This window comes from Emys orbicularis, chromosome 1 (genome assembly GCF_028017835.1).
Source record: "Emys orbicularis isolate rEmyOrb1 chromosome 1, rEmyOrb1.hap1, whole genome shotgun sequence".
Taxonomy (NCBI): Eukaryota; Metazoa; Chordata; order Testudines; family Emydidae; genus Emys; species Emys orbicularis.
In genome coordinates this window covers 140,522,537-140,545,319 of record NC_088683.1, presented here as the reverse complement: position 1 = coordinate 140,545,319, position 22,783 = coordinate 140,522,537, and positions in this window count along the sequence as shown.

The window sequence follows — 22,783 nt, the reverse complement described above, 5'->3', positions numbered from 1 at the left end:
TCTTGAACGACAGATGGGGAGGTTTCCTTTGAGGGCCCCTCGGCTACTGGCATAGGCCCCTGCAGTTCTAGTTCTAACAGTGGAGGGTCCAAGGTGCCCAGGACATCCTCCACCTGTATGTCTCCACTGTCCAATAACCTGTGTGTGTCATCACATGGGGGTCCCACCAGTGGCCCAGGGGTGTCAGGAATGGGCCTAAATACTTTTGCCATGGGGTTTAGGGCGGAAGAGGAGGAGCTCTCTTTTGATGCTGATCGAGACTGAAATCTTGTCTCCATCCCAGGATACATCATGGTTGTGTCTTTCTCCTCAGACTCACTCTCGCATGTGCTGCATAGGGGTAGGTTAGCTGCAGGGGGCTGGCTGTCCACGTTGGAGGGCAGCTTTGGTCCAGCACCTTCGTTCCGCCCGGTTGCCCTGTTGTGGCCCATCTCATACGGGGTGTCTACCAATTCCCCCACAGGGAGCAAAAGGTTTTTATGCACTGTCTTTGTCTGCCCTGGACCATCTTCAGGTTTGATCTTGTAGACCGGCAGGTCTCCTAGCTTTTCCATCACCAAGTAAGGTATTGCCTTTCATCTGTCAGCTATCTTGTGTTTGCCAGTAATACCCAAATTTCGCAGCAGGACTCTGTCCCCCGGCTGGAGTTCTTGCAGACGTACCCTAGCATCATATCGATGTTTGTTCCGGTCTGCGTTCTTTCGAGCCGCAGATGTAGCTAAGTGATAAGCATCCCGCAGCTTTTCTCTTAGTCGGGATACATATTGCTGATGAGTTTTATAGCTATCTCCATCCTCTGATACACCAAAGCACAGGTCTATGGGTAATCTTGGTTCTCGCCCAAACATTAAGAGATATGGGGTGACTCCTGTAGCATCATTCTTTGTGGCATTGTAGGCGTGCACCAGAAATGCGACATGTTGGCTCCAGGTTGCCTTCTGCTCTGGCCGCAAAGTCCCCAACATATCTAATAGGGTTCGGTTGAACCTCTCTGGCTGTGGATCACCTTGAGGGTGATAAGGCGTTGTCCTAGACTTTTTAATTCCCGCTATCCTCAGCACCTCCTTCAGAAGGTGACTCTCAAAGTCCCGCCCCTGATCCGAGTGTATCCGGTGGTGGCCCTCTGATCACGTGTGGGATATGCCTGCGCATATCGCGTATAATGGTCAGTCACTACTAGAATGTTCCCAATATTTCTCTTGTCTACTTCTAAAGACAAGAAATTAATGCATACCAGCTCCAGAGGTTTGTTGCTGGTGATGTTCTTCAGATATGCAGCCCTCGTGGGCAGAGTTTTCCTTTGAACACATCGAGCGCAGGTCTCACATTTCCTGCGAACATCTTCAGCCATCCGAGGCCAATAGAACCTACTACGAATAAGTTCCAGGGTCCTTTCCATCCCTAAATGTCCAAAGTCATCATGCAGGGCCCTCATGGCCAGGGCTCTGTACTCTTTTGGCAGCACTAGCTGTGCTCGTTGCTTTTGTAAAGGGTCTGTGGTCACTCGGTGTAGCACTCCCTGAATCAGTTTCAGTTTGGTCCATTCTCTCAATAGTAGTTTACCCTCCGGGTTAGGTGGGACAACCACAGCTGGGCTTCGCCCCTCCCTTTTGGCAAGTAGTGTATCACGAATGTCAATATCTTGCAGCTGGGCTTCCTGCCAGTCAGCCGCATTGAGCATGGGCAAAGGAGATTGGTCCAACGCAATATAGTTCACTGAAGCAGAAGGCACGCATTCAGGGGGCAGGCCCAAAGCTTCTGCAGCACATCCATGAAGACTTTCATGGGACTCTGGCTCCCGGCGACTCACACTGCAAATAGCCCTCACTCCATCTGTGGGTATCACAGCAACTCCTGGTGCCTGTGGACGCCTGGACAATGCATTTGCATCTACATTGCTTCTCCCTGATCGGTATTGAATGCTGAAGTCATAGCTAGCCAAAGCGGCCACCCATTTTTGCCCTGTAGCATCCAGCTTAGCACTTGTTAACACATAGGTCAGTGGGTTGTTGTCTGTCCACACCTGGAACTGAGCACCATATAAGTAGTCTTGAAATTTTTCAGTGATGGCCCATTTCAAGGCCAAGAACTCCAGCTTGTGGGTGGGATAGCGAGTTTCACTATCAGACAGTCCTCGGCTGGCAAAGGCTACAGGTTTACGTTTTTCTTCCAGTTCCTGGTACAGTACTGCTCCCAGACCCTCCAAACTGGCATCAGTATGCAGGATAAATGGTTTGCTTGGGTCAGCAAAGACTAGGACCGGAGCATGAGTTAGGCAAGTAATGATTTTTTGAAAAGCCCTTTCACATCTCTTATCCCACCATGGCCCAAATGGTTCGAAGGGGCCATAGTGTCTCTGCACAGGAGGCTTTGGGGACCTCCCCTTATTTTTGGTCTTAGATTTGTTCCTGCTGGACTGGTATTCCCTGGTAAGATCATTTAGAGGTTTTACAATTGTAGCATAGTTTTTTACAAATCTGCGGTAGTAGCCACTAAACCCAAGAAAGGTCTTGAGTTCTCTGTAGTTACTTGGACATGGCCATGTAGTGAGTGCTTCTATTTTATCGGGATCAGTACTCACACCCTCTTGGGACACGATGTGACCCACATACTTTACTGAGGTCCTGCAGAACTGGCATTTGTCAATTGAAAGCTTCAAACCATAATTCTCTAACCTATTAAGCACTTTAAGAAGTCTTTTTTCATGCTCCTTCAAGGTTTTTTCAAACACAATTAGGTTATTTAAATAAACTAACACTTGCAGTAAATTTATGTCTCCCACAACTTTCTTCATAAGACGTTGAAATGTGGCAGGTGCTCCAGAAATTCCTTGGGGCATGCATTCAAACTGATAAAACCCTAATGGGCAGATGAAGGCTGTTTTTTCCTTATCTTCTTTACCCAGAGGGATTTGGTAGTATTCACTCCGAAGATCCAACATAGAGAACCACTGGCTTCCTAGCAAACAGTCTAAGGCATCTTGGACTCGGGGCATTGTGTACTGGTCAACCACAGTACGGCGGTTTAGGGTGCGGTAGTCAATACACATTCGGATTTTTCCATTCTTTTTACGGACCACCACAATGGGTGAGGCGTATGGGCTGCGGGACTCTGTAATGATGCCATTCGCAGCCAGCTCCTGAAGATGTTGTCGCACATCTTCCATCTCGGAGAGGGCAATTCTTCTAGATCTCTCCCTGAAAGGTCGAGAGTCATGTAGTCTGATGTTGTGCTCTACTTCTTTTGCACATTCCACATTCCACTTATGCAGTGAGAACACCTTGGATCTTTTACAAAGTTTCCTTTTTAGGTGATCTTTTTACTTCTCGGACAACGGTGAATTTCCAAAGTCAAACTTTGCTGGGTTTATTGTCGGAACTTGAGTCTCACACTGGGGTTTTACAATTGATTCAGGCTCGAAGAGGTCTGCTATTTTTTGTCCTTGCTTTACAACAACATCTCGACTTGTTTCATTAGCAATCAGTATAGTCACCTTTTTCTGGGCTTTAGCAGGTAGGGTTATGACTCCACTGGGGACCAGCACTTCTTTTGGGAGCTCTCCTTCAACTGGCTGCTCTACCATTGCTAATGCCCCTTTACTGCCTTTCAGCCGGGTACTTATGACAAGCACTTCCTGCTCTGTCCTTGCAGGCACTACTAAGGGGGTTGTGCCCATGTACTTTAGCGCCCCAATTGGTAGCTCAGATGTCTCCTTTTTAGCACCCTCAATTTTTCTATAGGCTTCAGCACAAAGCGTATGGATTATCAGGGTATTCAGGTACTGGTCCCCAGCCCGTCGTCTGCAGTAATCCGCGAGCACCTTGAAGAGACTGGAGATGGTCCCTATCAGCACAGACACATCAGAGGTCCCTTTAGGGTCAGGGCATATTAATGCAGCTGTGTTCACCTCTTCTCTTACCCCAGCAACCTCCTCTGGGAATTCCAGGTGCACTATGACATACCCTTGGTAGGGGTATTCATCCATGCTGAGGCCACACAGACCAACGCCAGTCAGTGGCTGTATATGCAGGTGCCTAAGCATCTGTTGGTAGAATGACTGAAATATAATAGTCACTTGAGATCCAGTGTCAAGCACGGCTTTACACTCCGCCCCTTTAATCTTTACCATGACCTCTGCTCGAGGCCCTATCAGTCCTGCGGGGATTCCAGCTGGACGGTCGTTTTTGGGGGAATTTTCAACTCCTGCAGGCCTGGGTGGTTCCCGTCCCCGGACTCTCTGGCAGCTACCGGATCTCTCCCAACTGATCCTCAGCTTTCCATACACTAAGGAGGGGTTTTCTTCATTATGGCACTTGCCAGCACTGTGTCCGTCCTGACCACATCGGTAGCAGAAGAATTGTCCTTTCCCCCTTCGCCCAGGTGGGATGGTGGCTTTAAATGCTGACTTCTCCATCGCCACAGTCAGAGGCGCCTTATTCCTGGAAGTCTTAGCTCGGTCAATGGTGCTTTGCAGTTCAGCTATCCGTTCTGTCAGGACCTGCATTTGTTGGGCAAGTTCCTCTGTGGTGCTCACCATCAGTACACTGGCCGTTTGCAGTGGTGTTGTGCCGGCTGGCTCCAATGTTTGGGCTTCCCAAAACTCGCTGGCAGCCTGCCTTTCTTCCTTTTTTCTGACCTTCTTTATTAGCTGGGAATAACTTGGGGGATGTTCCCGTCGTTCTTTTAGCCGGAGATGGAGTAGAATCGGGTTCTGATACTGAGCTCCTCTTACAATTTGAGCCAGTCTGGTCCGATCCATCTGTTCAGCAGTCACTGCTCCCCTCATGACAGCTCTTTGAAGCAGTCTCTCCAGCCTCTGTATATAGGCTGAAATCTTTTCGTCAATTTGCTGTCGGGAATTAAGGAACTTACAGTAACTGTCTTTAGGGCCCTCTACGCTCCCAAAGGTACGATCAAGGGCCTCTAGGCAGTCCTTCACACTGACCCCAGGGTCAATGAGCTTCAGGGTGCGAATTACATCTAATGCTGGGCCACTAAGGCTCTCTATTAGACATCTTCGCTTTTCTGCATCAGGTACGGCCCACTCCTGCAGCATTTCAGTGGTATGCTTCAACCAGGGTTCGAACTCCTCTGCCCCAGCAAATAATCTTAACTCACGACAAGAGTTTAACATAGCCTGGGACAGCACAACCTTTTCCAATATTTGCCCCAGTGCTTTTGCCCAATCATTGGCTGAGGCTGCGGCCCCTGAGCTAGAGGCTGCAGGGCCAGGGCCCAACAAACCTGACATATTAGCCATTATACAAACAGTAATTTCCTCAAAATATAACCACAATTGTTTTCCAATGCAGTGGGACACTCAACAGGTGCTTGCGAGGGGTACTGACCCAGGGAATCCCGGACGAGCCCCCAAAAATGTAACCCTTCTGCCCATCTAGTTGGCAGCAACAAGGGCCGGGTTCTGTATCTAGGGGTTCCGTTTCAATAACGCAATGCAAAACCGGCTCGAGCCCCCACCCTGTGACCTGGGACAATTACATACCACCCCCCTGGGTACCTCTAAGAGGCAATACTTCCCCTCTCGCAAGCACGGAGTCTGAGTGTAGCAGAAAATGTTTAATAACATGAGGTAAACGACATCAGCATAAAATTGGAAAAACACCACAAACAGGATTCATAACACAAACCATGAGCAAAACCCACCCCAGCAAATTGGGCTGTGTCCTTTCCCTTTGGTTCTTGAATCCAGCAACCCAAAAATCACCCAGAGTCCCCAAAGTCCAACACCCCCAAAGTCTCTTGGGTCCAGCAACCACCCAAAGTCCCAAAAGTCCAACAACCCCCAAAGTCTCTGTCCCTGGTCAGTGCAGCCCCAGAGTAAAAGGGGGGGCACGCAGGGTGTTAAGGGGCACCTTACGTGATCCGAGGCTGGCCAGCCGTCTGTTTCTCCGTGGGGGTTCCGCCGCAGCCTTTACCATGAGCCAGTCCACTTTCCTGCCATCCCACGAACTGCTCCGCTCTACAAGCTGCTCCGCTCCGCTCACCGACCTGTGAGCCGTTCCAGCCGTCCCCGCAAACAGCTCCGCTCGCCGTTCCTTGGGCCACTCCAACCGGCCCCGCAAGGCTCCACGCCGCTCGCTGCTCCTCCAGTCGTCCCCACAAATTGCTCCGCCAGCTGCTGAGCAATATAGCTTCAGGCTCCCCCACTAGTTAACACAGCACTCAGTGATCTCAGCTCTTAATAACGTCAGCTCTTTTGTGATTTCAGCTTTTAGCGATTTCAGCTCATAGTGTATAGTAGGGGAGCCCCAGTGCTGGTGCACCATTGGCCTAAAGTGAATTCAGCTCAGCAGCCTGTAACTAGACTCCTAAGGGAATCAAAGTTAGCTCTGACATTCAACAGTGGAGAGAGGAGGCAGTGTAATTGGTGTTTCAAACCCTCAGAGTGGACCCATCTCATCAGGTACAAATACCTGTCCCCATCCTCTCTCAATTCACTGGGTTTTGTAACCCATGCCCCTTGTCAAGCAAATGCTACTTAGGTAATGGTGAAGGACTCACTCAGTCCTTCTGTCATACAACAGTTCCACTGGCCTTGATTCACAGAATCAGGGTAACAAAACTTTATTCTTCCTGCCCCAATAATAAAGAAACTGGGGATCCCACACCAGCCAAAGTAACCACTTTCAGTTGCTGTGTTTCATGCCAGGCAAGTGGGTGTGCCTATGCAAACAAGATCAGCCCCTGGAGTTCTTTTCCACACTCGCCATAATTCACCACCAGATGTCAGGGTAGAGCTCATCCTGACTCTGCTTACATCTGTTTTAAAAATGTTTCTCTTCCTGCTAGCCCACCTTTGCAACTTCACAGGTCCATAGATTCACATACAGCTACACATAAACCTCATGCTGTTCCCTGGTCCAGTAAAGATGCTCTGGATTTCCTGAGGCTGTGGGGAGAAGGGGTTGTACAAGCCCAGTCACAGAATAAATTCAGAAATAAAGATGTCTATTTAGACATAGTAGAGGGCATGTAGCAGCTGGGGTATGACTGGAATGGGCAGCAATGCCAAGAGAAGGGGCATTTGTACCAGAAATCAATGGAGGGCAGCAAAAAATCTGGGGCTATGCCACAGACTTGCTGCTTCTCTGATGAGCTTGTTATGCTTAAACAAAGCACACAAGATCTTTTATAGGGGAGAAGGCAACATGCCGTATTTATTGAGAATACAGTAGTTAGTATATGCTTTTCAGTGTCACACACACACCATCCACACAGTCCCGCCATTCGATGTTTATAGTTACCAGTCCAGAGTCTGGATCAATCTAGTGGCCAGCCAGATTGGTCGCAGAGAGGAGCCAGGCTCTGTCAGTCATGATCCAATGCTCCTGGAGTAATGGCAAGACGAACCCAAAGTCCCATGGCAAAGCACCCTGTTCTTATAGTCTTTTTTTCTCTGTTGAAGTCTATGGATTTTGCTGTGTCAGTTTATGACTGGTTACTCCTTAATTGGTGTTATCTTTTGATATAAACATTCCAAAACACCTCCGAGAGGGTCATCCAGTCCCGGATTTGCTTTAGGGGTGCCAGCCTCCACCTCAGGGTCGTCAATCTGCCCTTCCTCAACCATGGATACACGTTGATGGTTCTCTGGAGTCAATAAGTCTCTATAAGTGTCTTCGCTCCTCCTTTCTTGACCATCTGGTTAACAATGGTCTTCACACCTTGTCTGTTCCTGATGCGTGCATTCCTCATTCACACCGTCTTTTACAGAGACCTTTGAGAATAGAAACAGTAGTCTTTTATATCAAGCAAAAAGACATTTGTAAATTAAATCTTGCTAAGTTTTTATAACCAAAACAATTCACATTGAGGCCCAGGCCTTCAACGTTCCCCTAATCTACTTAACATAGACCTAGTACAGGATCCTGTCTCTTACTAACTAAACCTTAAAACAAAGAACTAAAAAGGGCCCAATTTGTAATGCATATGGGAAACAGAATCCCATAGTCCCAGAGGGTCATTCCTTTCTGCTATTCAAAAAGGGTGGCTGACAGGATGAAATCAAATCATACATTAATTCTCATAGTACAATTATAAAATCCTGCTCCTACAAGCTGAATGCCATACTAGGCAGGATCCCCACCACCACCCCACGAATGACAGTGAATACCTTGGGAGACCCAGAGACAGGAACCCCAGCAGTGGCTAGTGACAAAGAACTCACCTAGGAGGGAGATGCGGAGGATGTAAAGACCTTGGAGAGCCAGGAGCTCTTTGAGAACCAGCTGGACCTGATCTGGATGAGCCAGAAGGAGAAACCGGCTGAGGAGGGGGAAGGGAGCTTAGGTGGGTGTTTTATTTCATGGGTTTAAAAAAAAAACCAACCCAAAATCTATGTGTGCAGACCCCAAAGGTTACTGGTTTCCCTTCCTTCCTTGCTTGTCCAAATGTTGACAAAAGCTGTGGAAGCAGCAAACAAAGGAATTGCCTTTCAAAGTAACCAGTTTATTTGAGCATTTTAGTTTGGTACCACTTTTGTGTAGGTAAGTATATAAATATAAAGGGGTACACTAATAAACCCCTTAATAGGGCTGCCAGGTGTCCAGTTTTCAACTGAACACCCGGTTGAAAAGGGATCTTCCCCAGCCCAGTGAAAATGAGTGAGTGAGGGTGCAGGAGAGCGAGTGACGTGGGGATGGAGTGAGTAGGGCAGGGCCTCGGAGAAGGGGCTGGGCAAGGGTGTTCGGTTTTGTTCGGTGAGAAAGTTGGCTAAGGTGCTGTCTGCTTCATTCTTCTCCCTAAGGGACAGAATATAACAAAACTGTTTTTTAAAAAAGGAAAGTGACAGCCTGCCAGCTCTTCATTAGCAATAATTTACCCTCCATGGTGCACAATCAGGGACTAGAGTACCAGAAGCTGACAGTCAGGACCTGCACCTCCCAGGATGCTTTGTGGGTCAGAGGACCTCATTTTAAAAGACTCACACTCAGTGACACAGAAATCTGTTCAGTTTAGACATATATTTTCTTGTGAAGAGGCAAATGTGTCCAAAGAACTGGATCAAGCTTAAAAAGGACTGTTACCATTTGTCAGCTGAAATAAAAACTTTGACCTTTGTGTAAAGAGTCTTGCTGCTCCCTGAGTTAGACTGTAAGGAAGGAGCTGGTAAAGTCTATTTTCTTTTCCTTTGTGTTCTTTGTAAATTCTTGTGATGCTGGGTCAGAAAGGGTTAAGCAACTGGCAGGGTAAATGATCCAGATTCAACCTTTAGAGCAGAGGTGGGCAAGTTGCGGGCCGCGGGCAATCCACTGGCGGGCCTCCAGATAGTTTGTTTACATTTTCACAGCTGCCCGCAGCTCCCAGTGGCCGCGGTTCGCCGTTCCCGGCCAATGAGAGCTGTGGGAAGTGGCGCGGGCCACAGGGATGTGCTGGCCATCGCTTCCCGCAGCTCCCATTGGCCGGGAATGGTGAACTGTGGCCACTGGGAGCTGCGGGCGGCTGTGCAAATATAAACAAACTATCTGGCAGCCTGCCAGCGGATTACCCTGATAGGCTGGAGGTTGCCCACCACTGCTTTAGAGACATGTTAGAAAAGTATATAAATGGTAATTAGGGCCATTCCATGTTAGATAGGCTAGAACTTTGAAATGCAAACCTGTATTGTTAGAGAATTATAGGTGATACTAATTGTATGTGTTTACTTATATCTTGTTAGATGTTAGCCATGTAAACAGACAGTTCCTGTCTATTACTATAGCTATTGATCAAAAGGCAATATTAACATCTATATGAATCTTGGGTGAAATAATGTCATTGTCTATATGTCTCTTTAAAGTTTGTGATAAACTGCTTAATGAATAAATTACCTTATGTTAGTCCATGTAGTAACTACTGGTGATGTTTGGGAAACAGAAGGTTACATCAAAGGCCTATTGTTCAGTCAAGGACTCTGTGCTGCCCAGGAACTGTATTAAAAAAACTTGGAACCCGATCCTTTTTATTTCAAATCTGCTTGTGCTTTATTGGGGGAACCATTGAGCAGTAAGATTGGGATCTCCAATTTAATTTGGATTACCCTGGTATGGAACATTGGACTGAATCTATGGACTAATTCTAAGAACTCTTTGCAGCTCAAAAGCTCACCAGCTCTACTATGAAATTGATCTCAGAACTGTATTCATGTCTGTATGTATAATGATCTTTTAACCAATAATCTCTTTTTTCTTTTAAAATAATTTTCAGTTAGTTAATAAGAATTGGCTGTAAGCATGTATTTAGGTAAGATCTGAAATATTCATTAACCTGGGAGGTAATGTGCCCGATCCTTTGGGATTGGAAGAACTTTCATATTTGACTTGGCTGTCTGGGAGGGAGCCCAAGGCTGGGTTGTTATAAGGGAACTGTGGTTTTGGTGTGTAACCAGTAAGGCATTATAGAAGCTGTTTAGCGCTGGCTTGGTAATCTAAGTATTGGAATATCCACCAGCTTTGGGGATTGTCTACCTCATTGTTTGCAGTTTGCCCTAATTGCGTAACCTCAGTGTGGTCGTCGTCGTCGCCCCCACCCCACCCCCGCCCCGGACCCTAGTCACAATTCCAGAGAGTAGATCTGGTGCAGTTGAAAGATAAGGGGGTAATTTATTAGTTTGTTTATTTGGGCTATATAGAAACAATTGTTCCATAAAAAATATTTCTTTGTCCAACATCGGCTATAAATCCCCCTCCTCCCCACCTCCTTCAAAACGATTAATTCACCACCTTCTCAGAAATCTGGGAAGGTAGATAAGGAGATGGATTTGCATTGTAAATTGCTTACTGATGTTATCAGCATCCACTCAGGACCAAAGGATTCCTGAAGCCCTCATGCATTAGAGAAGTGGACGAATTTAGAATCAACACTGATTGAAGGGGCTAAAGAAAGTGATATGGGGTGTGAGCTATTAGCATAGGAGTTAGCTAGCTAGTTTTGCCATTCTTGGGACCCATTCTCCGGCTCACTGGGATCAGCAGGGCCGGGTGTGTTTGCAGAGGCCACACAGTGCCCTCATGGTTAGGATATTTTGCTGATATGTGGGAAATCTAGGCTTCATTTACATTTATGACCTCACTCCTTAGTTGTTGATGCCGCAGACAGAGTGTGCTCTGCCTCCACACAGGGAATGCCTCATGTATCTCAAAAGGGACTCCTCTGGCTGGGTATGGAGCATCGCCTGATTACCAAAGGAGTCCTGTGTATAGCTCTCAAGATAGCAGAAAATTCTGCTTGGATACCAAACAGGAAAAAAATATTATGGAAGGATCCTTTTATGTGTGATGTCCATTTTTTCATAGCATTCGAGTTTGTGAATGATGGGCTGTCTGTCTCCACTTACAGTACAATTCTTTGTAACACAAGGCTTACATACACTGTATTAGCAAGTAATAGACAAGACAAAAACGTATAGATATAAGAATTATGTGTACTTTGTAAACAAACATGGGGGGGAGAGCAGATCAGATTTTAGAATTAATGGTTATTGGAGTGATAGTTTAATGCTAAAGATGAAAGTCCCTTTACTTTGGACACATTGGTTTGTGTCAGCCCATCACAAATTAGTGGAGCTGGATTTTTTTTTTTAATCAAAACTTTTTTTTTCCATGCAAAAAGCTGTGAAATGGTAATTTTCTTTAAAAATGCTTTTGAAAAATATCAGGCTTTCATCCAAACTCCTCTATTTTTTTTTCAATGAAAACACAAAATATGAACTAAAAAAAAATCATTTTTTTTAAAGCCAAAATTTTCTTGGGGGAGAATTCCCACCCAGCTCTATAACTAATCATTTGTATTTTGGAGGTGTTCATAATTAAGGCTACGAGTAGGTCATGGATTCCATAGTTTTATGAGACCTCCGTGACTTCCTAAAAATTCCAATAATTCAGCCCTGAGCGGTGGGAGTCCGGGCTTCGGTGATTTTTAATAAAAATGCTAATGCCAAAATTGTAGCCTTACTCATAATTATTACCTGAAAAAAGAGTAGTCTCAGGGTAGCTATCTCCCTGATACCCTTTCTGGTGCAAACTGATGCAAAGAATTCATTTTGCTTTTCTCAAATGTCCTTAAGTCTTATGTGCTCCCTCATCTCGCTGATAGTGCAATGGACTCACCGATTCTCTTGCAGATTTCCTGCTTAGATATACTGAAGGAATTGCTTTTTCTTATGCCTTGCTACTTCCTGTTCAAGTATCCTCTTAGGCCTCTTAATTTCGGTCTTACATTCCACTTACTGTAGTTAATGCTCTTTTCTATTGGATTCACGTTGATTGGATTACTGTTTTCTGAAACATAGCTGTTTGGCACAAATAACCACTTGAAATTTGTTGTTTACTATATTAGTTTCTTCTTTTTTCTTGGTTAGAAGGCTGCGTGTCTTCTGTGATTCTGGCTTCAATAAATTCCTCCGTGAGTCTAAGGACTTTAATTTCCTTACTTTTGATTTTAGGATGGTTTTTGATGAGCTTCCTCACTTTTAGACATTCCCCGTCTCTCTCTACTAGTTTTTTGGTATGATTCCCCCCCAAATATAATGAATTTATACTATGGTCAATATTACTCAGTAGCTCAACTCTAATGTCATTCTTGAACCAAGCCTTATGTGTTAGGACTAAGATGAGTATAGTCTCAACCTTCTCTGCTCTACACCTAGCTGTTCCAAGAAGCAATTGTTCTTTGTATCCAAGAACTACTTCTCTATACCTCGTCCCATCATGAGATTGACCCTATTATATGTGCATAGTTTCAGGCATTTGTAATGAGGTGACTTGCCCCATGGGCTGCAGAGCTTCAGGCTAAGCCAACCCTGATTACAGGATGAGCCCCATCTGGGAGGAATCAAGTGATTCCAGTACAAAAGGAGCAGGCAGTTGCAGTGAAGGAAACTTACGTCTGTAGATACTGCAGGGAGCAAGAAGACTCCTGCAGGGCCCTGAGTCAGCAGGGGGAAAAGCTCAAGAAACAGGAGTGAGTGAGGAAAACTCTCCAGGCCTGGAGCCTAGGAGAGACTGCAGAGGCCTAGCTGGTAAGCCTGTGGAGAAGGACAAATGCCAGGCAGGAGGTGCTGGGAAGCAGAAAGACTGTCGCTCAGGGAGGTGGGGTTGTGCCTAGCTGAGCCTGGGATAGAGACACTGAGTTTGTGTTCTATTTTCAAAGACTTTGTGGTATTGTAGACCACTGGGGGAGAGACTCTGAATTAGGCTTGGGGCCTAGAGGGGACTCAGTAACTTGGTCTCCAGGAGGGGAGTGAGTTCTTAAAGGGCCCTGAAGAGGGAGAAAACAGAGGTAGGGTGCCTGTAATGTGACCCTAGGCCAGGAGAGGGAGCATAGGAGGTAGCTGGCCTGTTACATCACAATTAGTACTGTTTGCTAGATTTAATTGCCTCTCTCTCTCTCTCTCTCTCTCCATTGTGCAGTCCATTTCTCTTCCCCGTTCAGGATGCTGGTAGTGTAGCATTACTCCCAACAGATTCTAGTGTGTGGTTCTCTCCACTCAGAATCTGTCTCTCTCTGGATTCTCTGCAGTGTTTTTAAGTGCATTGGCAGAGCTGTTTGAGCCCTCGTTGGAATAATAAAGGTGCTGCAGGTCAGGATGGAGGCAAAGAAGCAAAACTCTGTGTCGGGAGGCACTTTGGACTAGCATAGCAACTGGTTCTGAGAGTACAGATGGAGCTGATTTGGCAGAACTGTGTGGGGAGCCAGGCCTAGAGTAACAGGGGTACTGCAGATCAGAAATGGTACATCTGTAGAAGAGGGACGCTTACACTGTATGTGCTCGTAACCAGTGTTATCTGCCCCTGCCTTCATGTGCATCAAATAAACATCAAAGTTTCTTACTTTACTAAGTGGACAAAAAGCTGCTTCAGCAGATCTTACACTTTAATATCTTTTAATATGCACATGCCAGGCTAATCACAGTATCTCTGCACCATTGTTAGTACAGGTGTTGCGAACATCAGCTGCAGATTTTGTTCTGATCCTGGGGAGGGACCTACAGTGAAAGAATAGCAAAGGATTCCAAGTGGAGAGGGAGGAGATGGGGGATACCTTGCCAATCACAACTGGGGACAAGTTCCCTCTATTTGTTGCACAGGCCAGTGGGGCAGTGAAAGGCCCTCAGAGATGGGTGTCCCACTGTCACTGACTCACAGGCCCCATGCTCTCTCGGCTCTGTACAGTACCTGGGAGGAACCCCGCTTCAGTGTGACAGCCCTTCTCAGGGGTCCTCTCTCTCTCTCTCTCTCTCTCTCTCTCTCAGGGGGTAAGCCCTGGACTCCACCACCTCCTGGAACTGCACCTCTCTGAGCCTTCAGCACGCCTGTCTCTCATTGTGGGATCCACTTCCTCTGGACCCTCATGAGCATTACAGTCTGGGCGCTCTTGAACTGCTCTGGGAGAAGCTTAGCCAGGACTCTGGTGCAGCGTGACTCCCCTCGGGACACATTGTCCAGGGGAGTCACTTCCTGGGTCCAACCTCGGAGCATTCAGCACGCTCTGTTCACACCGTGAGCTCCCCACAGAGAGTACACCTGGATGGTACGCCTGGGGAAGCCTTACATGCCCCCAAAGGGGCATGCACCCCCACTTTGCCGTCAGCAGCAACTCTCAGCCCAAGTTGCAAAGGTTTATTAGTTGACAGGAACACAGCATAGAACAGAGCTTGCTAGCACACAAATCAGGAACTTTCAGCGAAGTCCATCTTGGGCAAATACAGAGCCTGGTGCTCTGGACTCCCCCCTCCGAGTCCCAAACCTGGAGACTGAGACCAGTTTCCACCAGCCCAGCCTCCAGCCCCCTGTAGCCCCTCCTTTGTCCCTTTCCCAGGCAAAAGGTCACCTGATCTTTGTTTCCAACACCTTGCAGCGGGGGTGGCCATTGGTTGCTAGTGTAAGCGGGGGAATGGTCCCGCTATTGTGGGGAACTTTCCTGGCTTCTGCACTACCCCGGTGAAGTGGGCTAGCGAAAGGATCTGAGTCCTCGCTCCCACTTCCTTTACCCAGAGGCCTCCCTGCCCTTGAGGACTCCCCTTCCACTCTCCTGTCTGGCAGAGTCCTCGTAAACTCCGACAAGGCTGGGCCCAGGATTCCTGGGGGGCTTGACCCCCAACCCTGCTGTGGTCACCTAGGACAGGGGCTAGGGTGTCCCCACTCCAGGGTACTCTCTCTGCACTGGGCACCTCCCTGACCCACTGATCATTTCATACAATTTAAAGCAAATACAAGTTGTTTAATTAACAATTACTTTTAAAAAAGAATAAGGAAAAATGGGAAAGGTTAAAGGAAAACCCAATCACCCTGCTCTGTGGCAGGGAACATCACAAACAGTGTCTCTCGAACGTCAGGGCAGTTCACAGTCTGTTCCTTGTAGGTCCCAGGCCTCCTTCTCAGGCCCTGGCTGTGCTGCAGAGACGCTGCGGGTTGGACACTTGCTCTGGCGGTGGCCACACGCACTCAGGCTCTAGGTGGCAGGACCCTTCTTCCCAGCGTCGCCCCTGCCCTGTCGGGGTTACGATCCCCCTCCAAGTCTGGCCTGCAAGGCCTCTTGGCTGAGGCGTCTCCCTGCGCTGGGCCCACTGCCCAGGGCCCCCCTCACTCTCCCCAGCTGCTCACCGCACCCAGCTCCGGACTGCTCCAGCCCCAGCTCCAGCTCCACTCTGCCTCAGCACGGCTGCTGCTGCTGCTGCTCTGCCTTCAGCTCCCTGGGCTGCCTCTCTGGCCTCTCTGGCTTTGGTTGCTACAGCTCTGCTCCCAGGACAGGTCTGCTCTGCAGGCTGCTTCTGTGACTCCGCTCCCAGCTCTGACCTGCTTCCTGGCTGCTTGTCTGGCCCCTCTGGCTCTGGTGGCTGCAGCTCTGCTCCCAGGGCAGGTCTGCTCTCTCTGGGCTGTGCTCTGGCTCTGGTGGCTGCAGCTCTGCTCCCAGGGCAGGTCTGCTCTCTCTGGGCTGTGCTCTGCTCCCAGCAACTTAGCTCGGGCCCCTGCTCTCTCCTTAGCTCGGCCCCACTCTGTCTGACTCAGGCCATTCCAGTTCACACGGAGGACGGGGCCCCCCTCGCCTCCTGACTCCCTGATTAGCCTGCCCGCCCTGTCAATCAGGCTGATCTGGAGCATTGGCCTCTCCCCATTGTTCCTGGGGACTGTCAGTCTCAGGCTCCTGATTTGCCATCGACCCTTCCCCTTTTAGTGCTGGGAGCTAGCCAACCAAAACACCCCCACTGAATGTTAGTAAGGGGGCAACAGTCCCCTTACACTAGGTTACAGGGTGTCAGCCATTCTCTGTGCCTACAGTACTTACACCTGCCCTCTAGGAGACTCTGCAGGCTCACACACTCTTATTCCACTACCTACATATTTAAGCAATACATAGGGGAAACTGAGGTGCGCACACAGTATTCAGAGAAAACATTAAGAACATTCCCACTTTGTCACACCCACAGCATTCAAAGTATTGTTCTTGTACTGGTTTGGGCATAGCTTCCCAAAGATCCTGAGAGACATAAGATTAGAGGGATAACTGCCAGGGTTCTCTGACTGGGCATCACAGGATGAGGGCAACTACTCTGAGGAGAATCCCCAGGGATTGTTACCTGCAATACACTTAAGGCAGAAGAAGGGGGGAGGAGGAGGGGACATTTGGGAACGATTGATTGTGGACAGGCTGTGGGGCGGGGGGAAGGGAATTTTCCACCCTGCACCTCTCCCTTCTCTAATCCCTTTTCATTCTTCCCTTCTTCTGTTCCTCCTCCAACTTCTCTTCTGCTCCCCTTTTCTTTCCCCCTTCTTCCTTTCCCCATTTTCTTTCTCTACTTCCCCTTTCTTTCCCCAATCTCTATTTTTTTCTTTACCATTGTCACAGTTCAAGTAACTGCATCTGAATCCCCCTTCTATAGTCTAGCAAGAGCACCCACTCTAGGCTTCCAGCTCCCCTGGCCATCACCATGTTTGAGTGAAGACTTGCATCTCACTCCCTTCTGACGGGGGTATTTTCAGGCTGAACAGACCCCTGACTATACTGTGATATCCCAGAAAGAGATTTTGCCTAAGCTGGTCTGCTTACCCTTATTAGTCTCTGAAGAAAATGTAATTGCCCACTGTTTATAAGGTACCACAGTGCACTTCCTATGTAAGCCTATTTTATTAAAGTAAAAGCCCTACTGAGAAGACATCTTAAAAACAATAAACCTACATGCATGTTAATAAGCTTACTAGAGATCACCCCAACTGTAAGCTCTGGCAGGAACAGTTCTTCAAACCTTCCTCCTCCCTTCCCCACAAGTTTCTTTGTGGTTTCAAGTTTGTCACAGCTTCAGCTCAGAACAAGCTCCAGTCTTATGGGACCTCAGTAGGCTCAGTCCTTCCAACCCTTCCCAAAGGATTGAGGCCCTCTGTGGATGGATCAAGACAAAGGCCCTGAGCTATTACCCCCAAATCTTTTTTTTTTTTCTTTTGTATGGTCCCTGAAGAATCCAGTTTGAATCAGTGGTGCAAGTAGAAATAATTTCTTGCTGGTATGCTGCACTCATGGGAGGGACACAAAGGGTGGGGGGGGACGTGACCTCCCCATGTTACCCCCCCCCATGTGACTCCTTCCCAGCACAGGGCCCCTGCACTCTCCCCATCTCCTCCCCATGATCCACATTCATCCCATGTTACCTGGGGGTGGAGGGCTCTGTCCTTCTCCCGCTGCGCCAGAGACTTCTGCTGTACAGACCCCAGGCAGGATGACTCAGGAGACGCAGCTGCCTGGAAGGGCTGGGGGCCGGACTGGGGGCGGTAGAGCAGCACCGGTGGAACCCGGTGGCCCCACGTTCTGCTCCTTTCGCCAGTGCAGTGTCTGGGAGATCAGGGCTCTCTGGAAACGCAGCGCCGAAAGGAGCAGAAGAACGTGGGGCTGCCGGGCAGCTCCAGGCTGGCAGCTCCTCTGGCGTGGCTGCTGTACCACCCCCAACCCCGCCCTCAACCTTTCCATGCAGCTGTGTCTCCTGAGTCGTCCTGCCTGGGGTCTGTACAGCAGCCATGCCGAAGAACAGGGCTGGGGCGTGGGGGGTGGGTAAGCCTGGAGGCCATACAGCCGCGCCAGAGCAGAACTGCTGGCATGGGGCTGCCTGGCGGCCCCACGTTCTGCTCCTTTCCCTGCTGCAGTTCCCGGGAGAGCCCTGAACTGCAGGGCTATCCCCGGAACTGCTGAGGGGAAAGGAGCAGAACGCCTTCATAGGCACAACATGGCTTAGAATTGTGCACATTTGGTGGCAGTGGCTATGTTTTCCCCCTCCCACTCCATAGCTATTCAGAGGGTTGAAGGCCTTACCTTTTTTATCAGACCTGGCTGGAGATAAGGCACTTTTTACCTTTGACCTGACCCGTTAGTCTCTCAAAACTTGACCCTCTCTCCATTTTGTCCCATCTCCTCTAGCCATGGAGGCTCTGGAGTGCTATCACTGTACTGAGCTGAGTAGCTGCTTAAACACCTGTACAGGAGGGAGCACTGCATTGGTATATTCTCTGGCATAGGTCAGTGGGGTGGGGTCAGGGAAATAAGTGGGAGCGGACATCACTAATAAGCATTGACCAGAGCTGAGACTGTACAGGTATGGAGACTCACCTTGTGCCATCAGCGCTATGGCAAGAACAGACAATGCGGTTGCTTATTTTGTCTGGAAATACTTTAAACATCTGGGGATGAGAGCAAGTAGTCGAAGGGAGCCAGCAATAGGGCATGGCAGCAAATAAATAAAAGGCAATGCAATTCGGAACAACAAGGAGTCCGGTGGCACCTTAGAGACTGTGGATACAGACTAACACAGCTACCCCCGATACTTGACACAATGCAGTTAGGGTTACAGTGTCCCAAGGGGCTGCATGTACAGAGGCAACACATCTCTTACCTCCGTGCTCTATGCCTCTTACTACACAGTTCTGTCCCTGCCGTCTTGGAACCCTGTGTCCTCCACCATCTATAGATAACTGAAGGGTATAAACACCAAGGAGGTAGAGGTAGTCTGTTGGTGGAGACTTAAGGGGGCATAAGTAGCTGTGATGGGAAGGATTGAGCAAAAAGGAAATTTCAGCTGCATACCCACTTAGGGTATGTCTACACTACGAGAGTAGTTAGATTTTACTTAAATCGAATTAGTGGAACCGATATTACAAAGTCGAACGTGTGTATCCACACTAAGAACAGTAATTCGACTTTGTGAGTCCACACTAACGGGGCAAGCATCGACATTGGAAGCGGTGCACTGTGGGCAGCTATCCCACAGTTCCCGCAGTCCCTGCTGCCCATTGGAATTCTGGGTCGAGCCCCCAATGCCTGCTGGGGAAAAAAATGTGTCGAGGGTGGTTTTGGGTAACTGTCGTAATTCAACCGTCACTCCCGCCCTCCCTCCCTGAAAGCGCCGGCGGGCAATCAGTTCGCGCACTTTTCTGGGGAGTGACAGCACGGACGCCACAGCACTGCGAGCATGGAGCCCGCTGCGACCATCGCTACAGTTATGGCCGTTGTCAACACCTCGCACCTTATCATCCACCTTTTTCAGAGCCCGATGCTGAGAAATCGGGCGAGGAGGCTACGGCAGCGTGGTGAGGACATTAAGTCTGAGAGTGGCACAGACCTCTCGCAAAGCACGGGACCCCGTGCCGTGGATATCATGGTGGCAATGGGTCATGTTGATGCTGTGGAACGGCAATTCTGGGCCCGGGAAACAAGCACGGACTGGTGGGACCGCATAGTGCTGCAGGTCTGGGATGAATCACAGTGGCTGCGAAACTTTCGCATGCGTAAGGGAACTTTCCTTGAACTTTGTGAGTTGCTGTCCCCTGCCCTGAAGCGCAAGGACACCCGGATGCGAGCAGCCCTGACTGTCCAGAAGTGAGTGGCCATAGCCCTCTGGAAGCTTGCAACGCCAGACAGCTACCGGTCAGTCGCGAACCACTTTGGCGTGGGCAAATCTACCGTGGGGGTTGCTGTGATGCAAGTAGCCAACGCAATCATTGAGCTACTGCTCTCAAAGGTAGTGACCCTGGGAAACGTGCAGGTCATCATAGATGGCTTCGCCGTGATGGGATTCCCAAACTGCGGTGGGGCTATAGATGGAACTCACATCCCTATCCTGGGACCGGAGCACCAGGCCAGCCAGTACTTTAACAGAAAGGGCTACTTTTCAATGGTGCTGCAAGCACTGGTGGACCATAGGGGACGTTTTACCAACATCAACGTCGGATGGCCGGGCAAGGTTCATGACGCTCGTGTTTTCAGGAACTCTGGTCTGTTTAGACGGCTGCAGGAAGGTATTTACTTCCCGGACCACAAAATAACTGTTGGGGATGTGGAGATGCCTATAGTGATCCTCGGGGACCCAGCCTACCTGCTAATGCCCTGGCTCATGAAGCCCTATACAGGCGCCCTGGACAGTGAAAAAGAACTCTTCAACTACCGGCTGAGCAAGTGCAGAATGGTGGTGGAGTGTGCTTTTGGACGTCTCAAGGGGAGATGGAGAAGCTTACTGACTCGCTCTGATCTCAGCGAAACCAATATCCCCATTGTTATTGCAGCTTGCTGTGTGCTCCACAATCTCTGTGAGAGCAAGGGGGAGACGTTTATGGTGGGGTAGGAGGTTGAGGCACATCACCTGGCTGCTGATTACACCCAGCCAGACAGCCGGGTGATTGGAAGAGCCCAGCGGGACGCGCTGTGCATCCGGGAGGCTTTGAAAGCTAGGTTCCACAGTGAGCAGGGTAACCTGTGACTATTAAGTTTGTTTAAAGAGAAGCTGAACCTGCCCCCGTTTCTTTACCCAGTTAATGTTGACTATCCTCTCCAGTTACATACCCCCTTCACCCTGTTTTCCCCCCTTCCAACACACCTTTAAAAATAAAATAAATGGAACTTTGTTCATTAACACCGTTTTCTTTATTAAGGGTTTCGTGGTAAAGGGTTGAAACTGGGACGCAGACTGTGGTGGGGAGCGGGTGTAGTGATGGAAAGGACGCTTCTAAACTCGAGGAATGACAGGCTCCTGCTCCTAGAGTGGTCCGCAGTGGTGGACTGGTTGTTTCAACGGAGCCTGCCACCCTTCCTTTTCGGGACTCTGTGTGTGGGGGCTATGTGACTTTGTGGCGGGGGAGGACGGTTACAGATCCCCTGCTGCGTGGCTCTGTCATCCAGGCTAAGGACCGCTGCATAAGATCTGTAACCGCCCTCCCCCGCCACAAACTCACATAGCCCCCCCCCTCCCCCCCAGAACATGAAAACCACCTCCTAGACTGACCAGGGTGCCTAGTGACTGCAATGTGTGTGTGACCTGCTGCTGAACCTGCCCCCGTGTCTGTACCCTGGTAAAGGTGACTGTCCTCTCCAATTCCCAACCCCCTTTCCCCCCTTCAAACACACTCGCCTCTAAAAGAACCTGACGGAAACAGTAATTAACAGAAACATATTTTTTTATGAACAACTAGACAGTTAGGGGATGACACTGGGACGGGGGCTTGGGTGAGGTGCTTTTGGAGTGAAGGAAAGGACTTATCAAATCTTTGGGAATGAGAGCCTTCTGGTACTTGAGCAGTCTGCAGGGGTGGAGTGACTGTTTTCACGGCCCCTGCCGCCCCTTCTTCTTGGGACTTTGGGTGAGGGGGGGGGTGGGACTTTGTGGCGGGGGAGGGCGGTTAGAGAGAGACTGCAGCAGGGCTCTGTCCTCCTGCCTCCGGTCCTGCAGAATGTCTACAAGGCACCGGAGCATGTCCGTTTGCTCCCTCATTAGTCCAAGCAGTGTTTGAGTCGCCTGCTGGTCTTCCTGCCGCCACCTGTCCTCCCGTTCGCCGTGTGATCGCTGGTATTGCGACATGTTCTCCCTCCACTGGGTCTGCTGTGCCGCCTCGGCTCGGGAGCAGCCCATAAGTTCGGAGAACATCTCGTCCCGTGTCCTTCTCTTTCGGCGCCTAATCTGCGCCAGCCTCTGGGAGGGGGATGCCGGGGTAGGTCGGGAGACACTCGCAGCTGTGGGATGGGAAAAAGGGAGTGAATTCCTCACAAAGATACATTTTTGTGAACAATTAACATAGTCTTTCTCTGTGAACAAGACCATGCACAGCACCTATCACATGCGCACTCAGGACAAGGTCGAATTTTCGGCCTTCCCATTCAGTGCCTGGGGTCTTGGAGTACAGATCACACAAGCGGGGAAGGACAGCAGAATTCGGGTAGCAGGCGGACATGGTAAGCCGTAGACTTTTGGCTGCTGAAAGCTTAATTTATAGCAGTGCCCTCCTTTCACGTTCAAAGCAATGCCCGGCTGTAAACCGCCGGTTACAGTTATGTAAAGGAACAGGCAAACAGTCCCAATACTAACATTCCCCTAATTTAAAGCAGGTCACCATGAGTGATATCACTCTGATGAGGATCTCGGACACAGAGAAAGACCGCATGCTGCGTGAATGCCAGCAAAAACCAGGGCCGTATGCGGCCATGCTGTGCGAGGCACTGATCCCAGAGTACTTGCTGATAGCCTGGCGCGGAAAAGTTTCCTACCATGGATGACGCAATAAGGCCGCTCTCCCCAGGAACCTGATGCAAAGGCTTTCAAATTACCTGCAGGAGAGCTTCGTGGAGATGTCCCAGGAGGATTTCAGCTCTATCCCCGGACATATTGACCTAATTTTCCAGTAGCTGCACTGGCAAGGACTAAAAAGTAGAGTGCCTAGGGCAAAGTAATCATGAAAAACCCATTGTTAATATTCCATTCCTGTTCTGTTCAAAATAAATGTTTACATGTTTAAAACACTTACTGACTGATCCTTCC